Genomic DNA, 18983 nt, shown 5'->3' with positions numbered 1-18983 from the left:
TGATTAGTCTTCGATTTTCTACCCTTATTCGTGTATTTGATGTGGCAGAGTTTATGGTAGTGTGCCTCTTTCGCTACTTAATCAGCACCATCGATGTAGCTGATCATTGTAATATCTTTTATCAAAGTTGCTGTAACAAGTATCTTATCTTCCATTTCCTTCGTCATTACAGCATGGAGCCTTCCTGGCCGCTTATTTTGACATATAAAACACTTTGTCCTGTTTGATTTCAACTTCTCCTTTGATTTTTGACATGGTTCCCAGATACTTCTGGGTGTTGTTTCAATTGGCAATTCGATACTCAAAGATGGATCTTGAAAATCAAAATCAGATATTGTAATGTTCGCTTCTAGTCTAAATTCATGCTTTTCTTCTTTGTTTTTCTTGTCTTGGAGGCTTTTAATTGCATTAGAGTTATATTTCACTCGACAAGACCGATGCCATTTTGCATTGTTCTATTTCAATTCTTCAAGAGTTCCATTAAGATGTGTTTTGACATTGCTATCAGATAACGAATTGTATTGATTTAGATTTTCTAGAAAGGTTATATATCCTTGGTCCTTGTTTGGAAGTTTAATTTAGCTGGACAAATCAATTTGGCAAATCAAACACTTTTTCCAGTCATTTGAACCAATAATTTTTGCCATCGTGCATGAAAACAGCCAAACGAACAATGTTCAATATTAGGTACTATCTATATAATATGTTTGTATGTTTACTTAATTTATCACTAATGGGGTTCTTCTATGTCCAACTTTTTGACGGTTATATGACCTAAACGACGCTAACACAATTTTATCAACTAGTCATTCACCTAAGGCACAATCTGTTTTGTTCGCATGTGCATATATACGATTTGCATATCTCATGGTCAGAAAATACATTTCTCGTTGTGTGTGATTTTCATAGGTAAAGCCATAATTAATACAGTACTTTACATACAACGATCAATGCCTAAAGCACGGTGGTGGTGGTGGTGGTGGTGGAGGGAGTGAGAGAGAAAGAGAGAGAGAGAAAGAAAGAGAGAGAGAGAGAGAGAGAGAGAGAGAGAGAGAGAGAGAGAGAGAGAGAGAGAGAGAGAGAGAGAGAGAGAGAGAGAGAGAGAACATCCCCACCATTACATTTCAATCAATGAAATAATTCTAACTGTGTATAGTAATATGATTATATCAATACCAATCCATGCTAACAAAGAGTTATAAAATGAGTCAACACCGGTTTGCGTTTTATGTTTCCCTTCAAACACCACCGCCAGCCCCAATATTGGCCCATTCTAAAAATAACTTTTTGGAAACTGTCAGCCGATGGTGTAATTTCCACCAACCCGCACCCCTCCACCCTGCTTCTACCTTCGCGCCGCTTCGTGTTTGTCACAGTGATGTCTCGCATTCACACATCGGACGCCATGATAAATATTGTTGCCGATTTAAAAATATCAACTTTTATTTACTTAATTTCTTGGCTCACAGACATCGCTGGAAGTGCTTCTCTATCACATTTTGTAGCCCTTGACGTGCTTTACAATCCCTGAAAGTTTCATGCTTTCATCATTCGTTTGCACAATTGAGCTATTTTTTGCCCTTAATTCCCTCTGCTATAACGATGGCTACGGGCTGACTGCTTCTGATTTACACGTTACACTTAACTTCCGGATGGAATGTTGTGAGCTTCTTATCCAAGCGCGTACTGTCTATAGATAGAATGAAGATGACGTCACGCAATGACTTACTTTACTTCCGGGTGGCAAAAGAACTTGGCTGGCTTGAAAACATTGATGTGAAACAAGCTCTAGTCCAATTTTTAAAACGTGAAAAAATGCCAAATAACTGCATAATCATCGGATGCACTAGAAGGCAGGGTCGAGATGGAGTCAACATGTTCAGGTTCCCATCCATTAGGAAGACGAAGGACCCAAAAATAATAAACTTAACCCAGCGGAGACAACACAGCGGTTATGGTTATGGCTTGCAGTTGCAGCGATCAGAAGAAAGGGATTTGGCGATGACTCAAATCTAACTTGCAGCCACCGAGTTTGCAATGATCATTTTGCTAAAGGTAAGAATTGATGGATAAATTAAAATCTTAAATATTATATATACGATATGAATTAATTTTAATTATTGTGAACAAAGCAAGTTTACTTCGCTCCAACATCATCATGTAGCCATTGTGGGCCATAGCATGTCACGGAGTTGGCGGCAACCGACCAAGGTCCTTGCCTTAATTTCTGACGTTGCAAGTTTATGATTTAGTAAATATGTGGTTTTTTTTTCTTTTTCATGGAAGAGAAATCAAATCAAAAATTTCAAACTCGGTGGTCTAACAAAATCTACGGAGAGATTTTTTACCGATGTGACTTTTCTATGCGAAACTCCGAAGTTGGAGAAATCATCTGACTCATCTCAGACTCAGATGTAATCTGTAGTCTGTAGGCGGTCTAGAAGGAATCATTTTAATTTTATGGTCCATACACGGTCCGGATGGATGATCTTTTATTTGTTGTGTTTAGTTATCAGATAGGACCATGAATATTTCATGTATTTCTCGTGCAACTTACTCTAAATCAAAACCAAATGCCTCATTACCGATAGTGATAGGGCTACTTTCGTTTTCAAGCTTTGGCTTTTATGAGATGAGGAAGTCTTTCACTGTTGTTCTGGTCATCCATTTTAGAATTATAATGTTCCAGTTTATAACTTATGCTTTGTCAAGATTATTTTATTGTGCATTTTTAAAACATGTTCTCCATTTGAAGAAATATTAAAAGTAAGGTTGCGTTTTTCTAAGTTTTTTTTTTTCGTTCCTCCGTTGGTGGTGTATTGTAAAGTAACACGAACAAACTGCTTTTCTACACCGCTGTTGGACATGTAAATGCTAGTTTTTGACAGAAGTTTAACACGCTGCTTAGTGATTGCCAGTGTCAGCTTATAATGATAGTAATGGTTATTTTTTTACTGACAAAAATAAATATTATTATTATTATTTTAAATTTTAATCCAAAGAAAGAAACAATCGACCTCTATCAATCCACTAAAATGACTTTTCATAATTTTCATAGTTAGAAATTAATTTTAACTCAATGTGAGGATTAATTATAATGTTTCGTATAGTCATTGAATTAGGGCCTTCAAATGGAATTTTTCCCAAATATGACAATAATAATAATAATTAAAAAATTTCAATTAAAAAAAATTGTCCTTTGGGATCCCGATACTTTCATTGCAGCTATGTGGTATAGTTATCACCGTCATTTTGGAAGGATTAGGGTTCCAGACCCGTTCTGAGCAGTTGAGTCATTGGGAAAGGAACTTTATTCACATTCTCTCACCATACTCAGGCATGAATTGGGTAACTGGCTTTTAAAATAGGCCTGTAAATTTGCCGGCATTTCTGGCAATTTCGCTCTGCCGGAACAAAAAATTAATTAAGATACTTTTTCATTTTGTTTAACAGCCTATTGAATTGGTAAAATTCTAAGAAAATATTCTGGGAAATGGGGATTTTTGCTCATGTTATTGAAAAAGCTTCAGCTCGAGGATTTTCAGGCAAGTTTTTCAGGGGGCAGATGCAGGCCTGTTAATGTTAAACAGCATTGTCTCTTTCCGGAAAAAATGAAATATCGCCTAACAAGCGTCATGTCTCGACCTGCATGTAAAGTCTTGCTGTTGGCTATAAACCCCTTGCAAAGCGCTTTGAACAAATTTTCATTTAATGGAAATTGCACTATATAATTGTTCTACCCTTGTTCTAATTTGACAAAGCTTGATGTAAATTTAACGGAAAGCTTAAGGATTGTAAAAAATAATAATTAAAAAATTGAGCTTTATATTATAGCGCAATATCCACTAAATGTGCTCTAAGCGCTTTACAAGGGGTCCTTGGTCAACAGCAACATTTAACATGTAGAACGGGACATGACGCCTTTCAGGCGACACTACAATTTTTCGAACAAAGAAAACGCTGTAAACGGCCAGGTATTCATTTTACACCTGAGTACGGTGAGAGAATGTGAATAAAGAGCCTATTCCAAGGACTCAACTATGCGCCGAGCGCGAGGCTCGAACCCATGACCTTCCGATCAAAAATCGAGTGTCATACCACTAGACCACATAGCCACACAAGGACCAGGACCAGATTGTAATAGGCAAGAAATGACGTAATATATTTCAACAATCAATTTTTTGCCTTTACAGGAAGGCCAGCATCACTGCTTGATGAAACTGATCCTGATTGGGTTCCAACGTTAAAGCTTGGACATGGGGCAGAGAAAAAAACAGACCATTACTCATGTCTTAAAGATAGGAACAAACGCAATGACTGTAGGCAGCAACGGCTCTAGTTGAACAATCAACAATTGGAGAAACTAGCTCAATCATTGACCATGTAAATGTAAGTGTATTGATTGTATCTGTTTAAAACAATATTTATGTAGGCATGATATCTCTTCCTACATGTTAATGTTAATGTTTCTGTTGGCTTGGGACATCTGGTAGAGTGCTTTGGGTGGATATTGCATGCGCTATATAAAAGCAGATCTCACTCTCAGGAAATTTAATAGGTCCAAATCAAGCAATTTTTGGGGGGTAAAAAGTGAGGTTAGCAACGTTTGTGCCGTTCATTACACTTTAAGGTCATTGCATTGCCAGTTGAAAGGAAGTTGAATAGAGAGTGAAAAGATTGTAGATCTATGCACATAACAATAGACAAAGGGCACAAAATCATATTTCATATTGCAAAGTTAAGACACAAATCTATGACTATGAGGAAAGTAATAAGACAAAGGGGAATAGAGCACATATCAAGTGACTTCATTTGCTCATAAGGTATGTAAGGAATGCCTGTCCGGTGAGCCAGTAATGAGCATGTCCTTCTATGCTATGGATAGGTTGCCTTTTAGGATAGTTCATACAAAATTAGAAAATCCTGAAGGTTTTTGTCTTTGACTATAGCGTAACAAATTTTAAAAATATAGATTCTCTTTATTCACCTCTAGGGAAAATTTGTCTTTGGAGTCTATTCTAAAGGGAGACTGAAATAACCCAGCCATTGCCGCAACACAGCGCCACAAACTAAGCGAGGGCTGAGGTGACTTGCTCAAGGCCACACAACGTAGTGACAAAGTATTCTTATGATGAGATAGATAGAAATAAATGAGTTCACCCATATTGATTTATTCCTCAATTATTAAGATCTGGGAGGAAATGTTTTATTAACCTTAAATTAGGCCGCTTAAGCTAAACGAATATATTAATATTATAGTCTACATGTTATTTTTACAAGCCAATTGTCATTTCATTGTGGTAAAAGGCAATCTGCACAAATCAGCAGAATGACCAATCAAACGTTTTTTTTTTACAGAAGCATGTATTCCCTATGTATGTACAAAATACACACGCTGGCAACAAATTAAATTTAAAAAATAATAAATTATATGGCATAAAAGAAAAAACAAACATTCCCTGAAATATAATGGGCTAAGTTTGTCCATTTTTATTGGTTATAGCTAGCGGTATCTACAAGAAGTTGATGGTTAGGTGCAGCGCTTGTAACACTCAATGGAATTTCCCGTGTAGAGAAAACATATGTGTGTTTTTTGTATACTGGTGTAGGAAATACAGTTCTTATTTTTTTTTTTCTTTTTTTGGCGAAGGCCAATAATTGCCCGAACATTACAGTACAGCAGATTTTCTGAGTTTGATTCCACAGGTGATAGAATTACATTTAGTTTTTAAAATATTTGCGTGTTACTTGTAGAGTTTGTAAATAAATAGTTTTAGAATTTTTAGGTTTTCCAGTAATTTTGTGCTCGATGATAAATATTTAACATTTGCTGTACGGAGCAATGGTGATCCACAACTCTATTTTTTTTAAAGAATAGATCTCCACATAAATATGCCAAACCATTTTGGAATTCATCATAAGGTTCAGGCACTATTGGATTTGAAGTTGAAGTCAAAGAAAAACTTTTAAAAAAAATTATTTTGACCTGTAAAATGAATGACTTGCGTATTTGAGGAAATGGGGCTTAAGTTTTCTTTGTTTTCAAACATATTAAAATATTAAAATTAAAATTCCCAGTGACACGATAGACGCCAGAGGTGGTAGGTCAATAATGTACTATTTGCTCCATATATTTCTTTTACAGGATTGTGAAGACAGACATTTCAGGTTCCCATCTTGATGCTGAGCAGAAAGCACTTGTCGACACACGGAGTCCACTATAACCCAATTTTTGGGAATGGCGAACCTGAAACGAAAAGAAAGCAGTCAGACTTTTTATTCATTCTTTTCCAATAATGCTTGATTTTATGTACCTTTGTAATCCTTTTCATTCTTTTCATTCGACTAATACATGTGTTAAACATTTTTACTTTTGCCCGAAATGTTTGTGAAAAAATTGTACTAGTTGTAGTATAACTACTAGTAGTAGTAGTATTACTTCTGTTACCATTATTATATGTTCTGCAATAATATTCAAAACCTAATAATATTTTTGGATTGGCAAATAAATAGAAATCCATTGTATATTTAAACATGAAGTTGGAGCACAATAAAGAAAATAAAGTACTGTAATGACTTTTTTAAAATTTGTTTTATCCGTTGCTTTTGCAATTTGATGTTGAAAGCTTGACTGAGTTCTCATTTTTCTACCCTGGGTGTCGTGTCATTGACCTTCCATTGTGGGCAAGGTCATTATTGCTTTCTTCACCCCCCCCCCCCCTATGTCTGTATTCCTTTTTCAGGTAGCTTTCTATCTTTGTTTTGGAATAAGATTACATGCTTTTTTTTGTCCTTAGATGAGAGGGTGACAAATAGATGTTAATTTATTTTGTAAATTTATAATTTACATTTTATAAACAATAGACTGGGTGGGGTCTTTGACTTCCCATGGTGGCAAGAGGTCATGCTGTGTCCTCTATCCCTTATATTGTTTTCCAAGTTTCTTTATGTCCTTGTCTTGGAATGAGATTACTTGGTTTCGTCCTTTCCCTTGCCGGAGTCATTGGCTGAGAGAGAAACAGTCAAATGAATATTGTTGGTTTTGGGAAAAAAAATAATTTTTTGTCTTGTAAATCAGTTCGCGTAAATTTTTTAAATTATATTATATATATATATGTGTGTATATATAATATGGGGGGGGGGGGGGGGGGAGGGGAGGAGAAGTGGCCGAGTGGTTAAGGCAGTGCACTGTGATCCGGATGACCCAGGTTCGAGCCCCGCTTCAGGCACTTTCGTTTTTTTCCTTGAGCAAGATTATTAAACCCCAATTTGCTCACTTGGACAACATTCTTGGACAATATTCCTTCGTGGAATGCCTAGGCGACGATATCTTATGATATCGCGGCGCAAAAGGCATAACGTAACTTAATATAATATAATAAAAAATAATACGCGAACGTTTGAGTGTATTCCCCTTAGGGGGGACCTGTGCTTGTGTCAGGATGAGACTTTTGGGTGTTATCAGACTTAGTACACTGATAGCATTCTCTTGGAATCTACATTTGTTCCTCTTTGTCTTACTTTTCTTGTGTGCTTTTAATTGTAAATCTGGAAATTTTTACAATCCCATTTTATGCCTTTTTACTGGTGCTGAAATGTGTCGCAAGTGCAGTAAAACCCTTAAATCAACCATAAACATTTGAGTGTATTCCGTCTCTGGATGGAACTGTTAGGCGATCTCAAAACTAAGCACATTAATAATTTTGATCTACTTCTGCTCGGTATTTGAACCAAGCCCATTTTTCTTACTACGTATTTCGCAACAGCTTTTAATTGTGCTGAAAATGACCTAATAGTGTCGCAAGCACCGAAAGTAGTCCATCAGAACCATTAGGTCTATAGAGCCAGATTTCATCCCAGTTTCTATAGTGTGAAAATAATAACTTGTTACCCTTCGAATAGGAAGATATGAAGTGAGTAGAAAAGTGCCAGAAGACAATAGAGAATAAAAATTTTTTTCGCGGCGGTGGTGGGGTTTGAACCTGCGACCTTATTGGTACGACAACTCCGCCTGGCAGGTGAGAGCGTGGCTCCACCGTGTGAGCTATCACGAAAAATTCGTTCAACCAAAGTCATTTTAGATCCTCTCACCACTTTGAGATCGCGATCGTCACACCATCCGAAGTAATTTGACCAGCTTAGCAATAGCCATATTCTCATCACAACATAACATAACGTTGAGACCTGAGTAGCTCGGTGTATGGGGTGATTTAATTCAAGTGGTGAGCAGCACTTATTGGTAAATACAAGATATGAAGTGAGTAGAAAGTCCGAAGACAATAGAATAAAATTTTTTATCCCATTTTTGTACCATAAGTCGAGGTTCAAACCCACCCGCCGCAAAAAAATTTTTATTCTTATTGTTTCTGGCACTTTCTACTCACTTCATTTTTGTTCCACATAAGTGCTGCTCATCACTTTTCTGAATTAAAAATTCACCATAACGGAGCATATCTGTTCAATCGTTTATGTTATGTTGTGAGGAATATGGCTATTAGCTTAACTGCTGGTCAAATTATTGCGAATGGTGTGAACGAATCGGCGATTCAAGAAGTGGTGAGAGAGGGATCTAGAAATGACTTGGGTTGAAAAAATTTTGTTCGTGGATAGTCACACGGGACACGCTTCACTGCAGGTTGTGTCAATAGTCGCAGTTCAACCCCCCACCGCGCGAAAAATTTATTCTCTTGTCTCTGGCACTTTTCTACTCATCATATTTGTGTTACCAACATAGTGCTGCTCCACTATTTGAATTAAATTACCATACACGAGCATACTCAGTGTCTCAATGTTTCTGTATTTTTGGATGAAATATTGGTTTGGTTAATGCTGGTCAATACTTCGCGATGGTGGTGAACGAATCGGCGATTCAAGATGGGTGGGAGGGATCTAGAAATGACTTTGGTTGAAACGAATTTTGTTCGTGGATAGCTCACACGGTGCACGCTCTCACCGCAGGGGAGTTGTCGTACAATAAGGTGAGGTTCAAACCCCACCCGCGCGAAAAATTTATTCTCTTTGTCTTCTGGCATTTTCTATCATCATATTTGTTGTTACAACATAAGTGCCTGCTCCATCACTTTTCTGAATTAAATTCACCATACACGGAGCATACTCAGTGTCTCAATCGTTTCTATGTATTGTTGTGATGGAATATTGGCTATTAGCTATGCTGTCAATTACTTCGCGTGGTGGTGAACGAATCGGCGATCTCAAGAAGTGGGTGAGAGGGATCTAGAAATGACTTGGGTTTGAAACGATATTTTGTTCGTGGATAGTCACACGGTGGAGCACGCTCTCACTGCAGGCGGAGTTGTCGTACATAAGGGCAGGTTCAACCACCACCGCCGCGAAAAATTTTTATTCTCTATGTCTTCTGCACTTTTCTACTCATTCTATCTTGTTGTTACAACAAAGGCTGCTCACTCACTTTCTGAATTAAAATTCACCATACACCGGAGCTACTCAGTGTCTCAATCGTTCTATGTTATATGTTTGTGATGAGAAATGCTATTAGGCTAACGCTGGTCAAATTATTCGCGATGGTGGTGACGAATCGGCGATCTCAAGAAGTGGGTGAGAGAGGGATCTAGAATGACTTGGTTTGAAACGAATATTTTGTTGTGGATAGCTCACACGTGGAGCCGCTTCACTGCAGCGGAGTTGTCGTACCAATAAGGTCGCAGGTTCAACCCCCCGCGCGAAAAATTTTTATCTCTATTGTTTCTGGCACTTTTCATACTCACTTCCTTCTGTTTTACCAACATAAGTGCCTGCTCCACTCACTTTTCTGAATTAAAAATTCACCCATACCGAGCACTCAGTGTCTCAATCGTTTCTATGTTATATGTTTGTGATGAGAATATTGGCTATTAGGCTTAACTGCTGGTCAAATTACTTCGCGATGTGTGAACGAATCGGCGATTCAGAAGTGGGTGAGATGAGGGATCTAGAAAGATTGGTGTTTGAAACGATATTTTGTCGTGGATAGTCACCGGTTGACACGCTTCACTGCCAGGCGGAGGTTAGAATGTCTTGTAACAATAATTGTCGGGTTCAACCCCACGGGGAGCCCGCTCGAAAGATTTTATCTCTATTGTCTTCTGGCACTTTTCTACCACTTCAAATCTTGTTGTTACCAACTAAGTGCCTGCTCACTCACTTTCTGAATTAAAAATTCACCCCATACACCGGAGCATACTCAGTGTCTCAATCGTTTCTATGTTATATGTTTGTGATGAGAATATTGGCTATAGGCTTAATGTGGTCAAAATTACTTCGCGTGGTGGTGAACGAATCGGCGATCTCAGAAGTGGGTGAGAGAGGGATCTAGAAATGATTTGGGTTTGAAACGAATATTTTGTTCGTGGATAGCTCACACGGTGGAGCCACGCTCTCACCTGCCAGGCGGAGTTGTCGTACCAATAAGGTCGCAGGTTCAAACCCCACCACCGCCGCGAAAAAAATTTTTATTCTCTATTGTCTTCTGGCACTTTTCTACTCACTTCATATCTTGTTGTTACCAACATAAGTGCCTGCTCCACTCACTTTTCTGAATTAAAAATTCACCCCATACACCGGAGCATACTCAGTGTCTCAATCGTTTCTATGTTATATGTTTGTGATGAGAATATTGGCTATTAGGCTTAACTGCTGGTCAAAATTACTTCGCGATGGTGGTGAACGAATCGGCGATCTCAAGAAGTGGGTGAGAGAGGGATCTAGAAATGACTTTGGGTTTTGAAACGAATATTTTGTTCGTGGATAGCTCACACGGTGGAGCCACGCTCTCACCTGCCAGGCGGAGTTGTCGTACCAATAAGGTCGCAGGTTCAAACCCCACCGCCCCGCGAAAAAAATTTTTATTCTCTATTGTCTTCTGGCACTTTTCTACTCACTTCATATCTTGTTGTTACCAACATAAGTGCCTGCTCCACTCACTTTTCTGAATTAAAAATTCACCCCATACACCGGAGCATACTCAGTGTCTCAATCGTTTCTATGTTATATGTTTGTGATGAGAATATTGGCTATTAGGCTTAACTGCTGGTCAAAATTACTTCGCGATGGTGGTGAACGAATCGGCGATCTCAAGAAGTGGGTGAGAGAGGGATCTAGAAATGACTTTGGGTTTGAAACGAATATTTTGTTCGTGGATAGCTCACACGGTGGAGCCACGCTCTCACCTGCCAGGCGGAGTTGTCGTACCAATAAGGTCGCAGGTTCAAACCCCACCACCGCCGCGAAAAAAATTTTTATTCTCTATTGTCTTCTGGCACTTTTCTACTCACTTCATATCTTGTTGTTACCAACATAAGTGCCTGCTCCACTCACTTTACCCTTCGAATAGGGCGCTTTTCTATTGCCAAATTACTGCTGGGTGTACAAAAAAAAAAAAAAGAAAGGGGAGGGGATGGGGTCTTAACTTCATCTAGGATATATCTCGGTCTCTTTGATTGTGAAATGGGTGCTCTACCAACTGAGTTAACGGGACTGCCATGAGTCGCAAAACCATTTAAACATTTATGTCCGAACACACTGACTGAGCAAATGTGAGTCAAGAGGCTTTTCCAAGGACTCGACTGAGTCTCCCATAGTAGAACTTGAACCTATTAAAGAAGTTTCTTATTTCTTTTTTTTTTTTAAGTTATTCATATTCTAGTTCAAGAAAATTCGTTGTAATGAATATAGCCATATGTTAAAAACCTCTATATCGTATTATCAATCCTGCATGGAGTAATATAAATAAATGTAGAAATCAAAATAATAATATGTAATAACAGTACTAATAATCATAGAAGTGAGATGAAAACGGAGGGGGGGAGGGGGGGGGGGGGGGAGGGGTACCTTAGCAGCTAGTACCACTTTCCCACAGCTAGGAGGCTTAAACCATTTTACATCCGTCACCCATCCATTGTAGGCCTGATTATAAGTAGTCAGTCCCTGTAAGCCTGGAAAAAAATTGTGGCAATGGTGGTAATATTATTAATTGAAACTAGAGGATAAAAACTGTTGTTATCACACTTAGTTAACAACAGTGAATTAAATTTGCTGTGAAATGTGGAGTACTCATCTGAAAGGTTATTAGAATTATTCAGAGAGACACAATTCCATAACTCAACATTAGCCGTGGGGCTAAAAATTATATAGTTGGGGGATTGAGTAAATTATCGAATAAAAAAGTAGTCATTCAATGGAGCCGAAGTTTAACCTGGTTTGAAAAGCGCGAAATGGACCATAGCAATTGCTACCCTTTAGATAGGACTCTAGTCTATGTCAAAGTACTTTCCGCTAGATCTAACAGACTCAGCTACCCAATCACTGCTGGATTGACAAGGGGAGTGGGATTAGAAAAAAAATATTCACTCGGGATCAAGCTCAGTCCCTTGGAATGGGTTGGGGCTTTTAAAACAGTCTTATGGGCATGATGTTTTGTTACTGTATTATATCAGTTTAGATTTGGACTCGGGACCACATTGATTTCATAGTCATTGCCTGCCCTGGTGTTTTTAATTTAAATTATTATTTATAATGTTTGGTGAATTCGGAGGAATTCATCACCTTAAAGGCAAAATAGTTGAAATTTGAATGTAACCACACAGACTCATTGATCCACTACTTAGACTGACTTAGACTAATCTTACTAAGACTCGAAGACTAAGACTAAGGTGATCACGACTCGTGAAGCAGGTCATATCATATTAATATTCCCGTGTCAGGTTCGACATATCTGTCTTCTGTGATTTTTTGAGAATAAATCTTACAATTAGCCGTGGATGGTGTAACATAGTATAGGTAGGATAGCATAGGGAAACGATTAAATAATACAGACTTACCGTGAAATGTGTACCCGTGTAGACAGAAACTTGTGGTCGTGACGAGGTAGGTCGCTACATCAAACGAGGAGACTGGCGGTAGTTCCTAAAGATTATGGCACGTGTCGTGTTCACAAATGGCATATGGGTCTACATCATTAACGGGAAATTAAAAAAAAATATTTATGTCTAGAACCAGAAAAATGTTGAAATATCAATGAATAATGACGTCATTAGTTTTTGTACTGCAATTAGTTACTATCTTTTATCATAGAGTTAAGTCCGTTGGTTGTTGACATTGTCTCTCTTCTGATTAATAATAATAATAATAATAATAATAATAATAGATCTTTATTGTCCATAAATATGGCAATTTGTCATTTAGTTACACTTGTCATAACGTTATATGATAACTATAACATTGAACAGACACTCTACCCATTCTCTCTCTCTTCCTCTCTTTCTTTCACGCGTGCGACATACACAACATTAACATATTCATTTCATTTTCAATTCGTTACATTCTTGGCAATTCAACACCAAATATTATCATCATTATCAATTGGTCACTTCATCTAACATTAAACAAATTAATCAGTCAACGCATCAATCCTTGGTTTTGCTGTACCATATGAAATATTCAACATTTTTATTGCTGATGGAACGAACGTTGATTTATACTTGTTAGTTCCACATTTAATCTGACAAAAACTTCTCCCAGATGGCAAAAGACCAAATTCATGGTATAAAATGTTTTTTTTTTTTATTGTTGGTAATTGAGAATGCTTTCCTTTCTATTGCTTTTCCGTGAATTCTTTCTACTTCATCAACAGGATGGTTTATTATTTTTGATGCCTCTTTGTAATTCTAAATCATCATACAACGCTTTATGTAATATTAAGAGAAGGATAGGTCTTCAATCAACAAATCGCGAAATAAGATGAAATTAGCGGTGCACTTTTGTGTCGGAAGTAAACAAGGCCGCCGCCATTTCGATTTCCTTCAGACAAAAACATTGATACGAACAATTTTTCCGAGGGTTTGAAGCAGAACTCTAAAACTCTTAAAACGTTATGGACTTGCAAGATGTCCTTTGCCATTATTTCTTATTAAATTCTACAGGTTATGGGCCCAGACAGGCTTAACCATTTTCGATTTTGAACATAGAAAGTGGAAAGTAATGTAAGTTTCTCTATTCGGTGTACTCGTGCTAATCAGCTAATACAATCAACAACAAAAGGTTGTCGTAGGGATAGTGAGATATAACGGCTACGTAGAAAAATGGCATCAGGAGGAGTATTGCACGTCTGTCTGTTGAAGGGGCATTTAAATTACAGTTGCTGGAAGATGCAAATGAAAATGTACCTGATTCACCAAGACTTATTCGAGTGCGTGACGGGGGAGTGCAGAGACACGAAGAAAACACAGAAGGCGCTGGCTACCATCGTGTTGGGCGTCGATCCGGGTTTGCTGTATCTGATCGGGACAGAGCCAGAATCAGCCAAAGAGGTCTGGCAAACACTCGAAAGACAATTTCAAAAGGATAGTTGGCTAAACAAGTTGTCACTAAAGAAGCGACTTTATAACATGAGGTTAACAAACAATGACGTGAACGGCCATATAAAAGAAATGACTGAAACATTTCAATCGTTATCGCTTCTGGGATGTAAAGTCGACGATAAAGAAAAAGTATGTTTACTTTTATCCAGCCTTCCGAAGCAATATGACATACTGGTAACAGCTTTTGGTGCTGCGGATAAGGCACCCTCTTTCGAACAAGTTACAGAAAGACTGCTAGCAGATGTAACTCGGTGTTCCATTGATAGAATGGTCCATCAGCCTGAAGAGGTTATGAAAGTGAAGAGCGCTGGCAGAGGAGTAAAAACAGCTTTAAAAGGAAAGTGTTATCACTGTCATAAAGACGGACATTATAAGAACTCTTGCCCTTTGTTAAGACAACACAAAAAGAAGATTTCGTCGAATTCAAAGCCATCATCTTTACTTGTGGAAGAACAATGTTTATCCGGCAAAATCTGTGAAACACTAGATAATAAGTGGATCTTGGACTCAGGAGCAACTTCGCACATGTGTAATGACATAACGATTTTTCATGAATTCCAAAGAACTAACAATTTGGTTGTTACTTTAGGAGAGGGACACAAAATTAATTCAGTTGGAATTGGTAAAGTTTACCTGGATTTAGAGGGTGAAAAGTGCATCTTAAATGATGTGATTTGTGTACCTGAACTTGCTCATAATTTGATAAGTGTAGCCAAAATCCTGAAACATGGGGGAAGTGTAATTTTCTCCCAAGCTTCAGGAAAAATCATGAATGAAAAAAGAACTCTTGCTTATGCAAATTATGATCAAGAAGACAATCAGTTTATTGTAAAATGTATGCCTAGTAAAATCAGGCCAAACACCGACTATAATTCTGTTTTGAGTGTTGAAAGTAAACATGAATATGTTTCTCTTGATGATGGTGGTCAGAGTGCGTCAAAGGAAGACTTGTGGCATTGCAGATTTGGTAATCTTGGAGTTGATAATTTGTGTAAACTGTCACAAAAGAAGATGGTATCAAAGTTTGATTTTGATCACAAGAAGAAAATAACATTTTGTGAATTTTGTACCAAGGGAAAGCAACACAGGTCTCCCTTTCCTACTCACTCTGAAAACCAATGTCTCAATGATGTGCTGGGATTGATTCACAGTGATGTGTGCGGCCCTTTACCAAACTCATTGGGAAACAATAGATATTTTGTAACATTCATTGATGACTGCACAAGATATTGCTGGGTTTATGCTATACAAACTAAAGACCAAGTCTTGAGTGTGTTCAAAAAGTTCAAAACCATGGTTGAAAAAGTTACTGGGAAATCAATCAAAATCTTGCGGTCAGATAATGGCGGGGAATATAAGTCTAATGAATTTAAAGCGTTCTTGTTAGAATGTGGAATTAGACACGAGTACACCGTTTCTAAAACTCCTGAACAGAACGGAGTTGCTGAAAGATTAAACAGAGTTTTGATTGAGAAGGTCCGAACCATGTTGGTTCAATCCAGGTTATCCCAAAGGTTCTGGGCTGAGGCGTTAAATACAGCTGTGTATGTTCACAACTTGAGTCCTTCAAGAGTGTTAGGTGATAAGACTCCCAGGGAGCTTTTTACAGGCAAAAAGCCAAATGTTTCATATCTGAAAAGTTTTGGGTGCACTGCCTACATGTTTATCCCAAAGGATGAAAGAAAGAAGTAAGATCCAAAATCTAGAAAGTGCATTTTTATGGGGTACGGTCAAACATCAAAAGGCTATAGGCTTTATGATACTGAGAAGAGAAGAATTATTCTAAGTAGAGATGTTATTTTCACAGAATGGAGATTTGAAGGTCTGCCAAGTAAGGGAGATGCAGCTCAGGAAAATGAATTTCAGTGTCCAATTCTTGATCTAAATTTAGAGTCTGAGACTGAAAATGATCATGAAACAAGAAACCTAGAGAGTTCATGAAACTGAAGCACAAATAAGAAGGAGTACGAGAGCTACAAAACCAGTTGAGAGATATGGAGAATGGATGTACACTAGTAGTAGTAGCAGCAGCAGCTATGATGCTGAGCCTAAAACTCTATCTGAAGCACTGCAAAGGCATGATGGTAAGCTTTGGAAAGAGGCAGCTGATAATGAGTACAATTCCCTTCTTAAAAACGGTGTATGGAAACTTGCTAAGCTTCCAGAGGGAAGAAAGGTCATAGGTTGTAGATGGGTTTTTAAAAGGAAACTGAACCCTGATGGCACTGTTCAAAGATATAAGGCTAGACTTGTGGCACAAGGTTATAGTCAAGTGTATGGAGAAGATTATGATGACGTTTATGCTCCAGTTGCAAGGTTTGAGTCAGTCAGGGCAGTCATATCTCAAGCTGTCAAGGAGAAAATGAATATTCATAAAATGGATGTTACTGCAGCATTCTTAAATGGTGAACTTGAAGAAGATATCTATATGAAACAACCTGAGGGTTATACTGAACTTGGAAAGGGAGAGGATCTTGTTTGTTATTTAAAGAAAAGTCTTTATGGGCTCAAACAATCTCCAAAGTGCTGGAATGAAAAACTAGACACATGTTTAAAGAAAATAGGATTTCAGAAAACTGTGGATCCATGTGTCTATGTACGAGGGAAAACAAAGGGTGCTAAATTCGTTATTTGCCTTTACGTTGATGATCTGATCCTTATAACCAAAGATGCAGAAGAACTTGTTCAAGTCAAAAGTGACCTTTCCAACAAGTTTGAAATGAAAGATCTTGGTGAACTGGATTACTTTCTTGGTGTTGAATTTAAAAGACAAGAGAATGGGAGCATTTGGATGGGACAAGAATCCTACACCAAACAAATACTTAACCAATTTGGCATGGGAAATTTCTCGCCGACTGATACACCGGTTTGCAACAGCCAAAAGCTTACTCCTGGAAATGAAAACAGTGAAAGAGTTGATCCTCGACATTACAATTCTGCAGTGGGTAGTCTCTTACACTTAAGCAATAGAACAAGGCCAGACATAGCATATGCTGTAGGGTTGGTTGCTAGGTTCTCCTCAGACCCATGTAAGGAACACTGGGTGGCAGTAAAAATAATCTTTAGATATCTAAGGGGCACAACAAATTTTGGCCTAGTGTACACTGCGAATAATGTTAACTCAGATGATGTTGTTGCTTGTGTTGGTTACTCTGATGCTGACTGGGCAGGTGATACTTCTGATAGAAAATCTACTTCTGGGTTCATTTTTCTTAATTCAGAAGTGCTGTTCAATGGGGGAGTAGGAAACAAAATTGTGTTGCACTCTCAACTGCTGAAGCTGAGTACATTGCTTTGGCATCAGCGACTCAGGAAGCAACATGGTTGAACTCTTTGATGACTCAGATCAGTACTGTTACTGTTAATGAACCAACAATGGTTATTTATGAGGACAATCAAAGTACAATTTGTATTGCTAATGGTAAAGGGTCAAAGAGATCCAAACACATTGATATTAAGTATCATTATGTTCAGGATAAGATTGCCCAGGGTGATATTGTGTTACAATATTGTAAAACACAGGAAATGTTAGCAGACATTCTCACAAAAGCTTTACCAAAAGACCAGTTTGTGAAACTAAGATCATTGATGGGGATAAGAAAACCTATTTGAACTAAATTTGACAAGTTGAAGTTTAGGAGCTTCTACTTTACTGTATAGCTTGTTTATTAGTTACGTACATTTTAAAAAAAAATTAAAATTGATAACTCTAATGGGTGTAGATTGTTGATTTTGTTACATTTTTATTTTATATATATATTTTTATATAGCAAATTGATATTTCTGGGATTTTTTAAATTTAACTCTGTGGGAGGAAAACTATTATAAAGTTCGAGTGTTCATTATACTAATGCAAATGATCATGGACATTGTTATTGTGAATTGGATACAAGTTGATCATGAATTGAAATTTATGATGGGATGCTTTAGTTTATAAAGTATAGTTGTTTTTAGTTGTACAAATTCAGGGGGAGTGTTGAAATATCAATGAACAATGACGTCATTAGTTTTTGTACTGCAATTAGGTACTATCTTTTATCATAGAGTTAAGTCCGTTGGTTGTTGACATTGTCTCTCTTCTGATTAAAACGTTATGGACTTGCAAGATGTCCTTTGCCATTATTTCTTATTAAATTCTACATACAATACGGAAGATTATCGACAGAAACTAATATTTTACTATTCTACGCCATTGTCTTCCATTGCTTTCTGCCACCCGGAAGTAAACTTCCACTCCGATCAGCTGTTTAACCGCATAGTATAGATAGAATGCAGATGACGTCACTCAGGCCTTTGTTATTGTTTTTGCCATCCGCGTTTGTGAGTTGTTCTCACAAAACTGTATTAACCAGACTATAAAAGTTCATGGTTACACAGAGTTTGTGTGTTGGTCCGTTATACTTCCGGATGGCAATGTTATGAGCTTCTTAGCCAAGCGCATACTATCTATAGATAGTATGCTAGATAGTATGCGCTTGGAAAGAAGCTCATATCATTGCCATCTGGAAGCATAACGGAGCAACACACAAAACTGTGTGTAAAGATGAACGTTTATAGTCAGGTTAATACGGTTTTGTGAGAATTACTCATAAACGCGGATGGCAAAAA

General features: G+C 37.7%; 2 long non-coding RNA genes across 2 annotated transcripts; one reads left to right on the top strand and one right to left on the bottom strand.

The window, feature by feature from the left end:
- The first annotated feature begins 2082 nt into the window (after nt 1–2082).
- Nucleotides 2083–6285, top strand: LOC144974195 (uncharacterized). The gene is made up of 3 exons (XR_013645652.1): nt 2083–2251; nt 4194–4389; nt 6146–6285. It is a non-coding gene; the product is annotated as an uncharacterized LOC144974195 (long non-coding RNA).
- LOC144974196 (uncharacterized) lies at nt 6133–12954 on the bottom strand. Its single transcript, XR_013645653.1, has 3 exons — nt 12837–12954; nt 11848–11951; nt 6133–6247 (listed from the first exon to the last, which is right to left on the bottom strand). It is a non-coding gene; the product is annotated as an uncharacterized LOC144974196 (long non-coding RNA).
- Between the last annotated feature and the right edge of the window lie 6029 nt (nt 12955–18983).

Source organism: Berghia stephanieae, chromosome 5 (genome assembly GCF_034508935.2).
Source record: "Berghia stephanieae isolate SIO BIC M18660-M18661 chromosome 5, UCSD_Bste_1.3, whole genome shotgun sequence".
Taxonomy (NCBI): domain Eukaryota; kingdom Metazoa; phylum Mollusca; class Gastropoda; order Nudibranchia; family Aeolidiidae; genus Berghia; species Berghia stephanieae.
The sequence above is the reverse complement of the archived record's forward strand: the minus strand, read 5'-3'. Positions and strand labels throughout refer to the sequence as shown.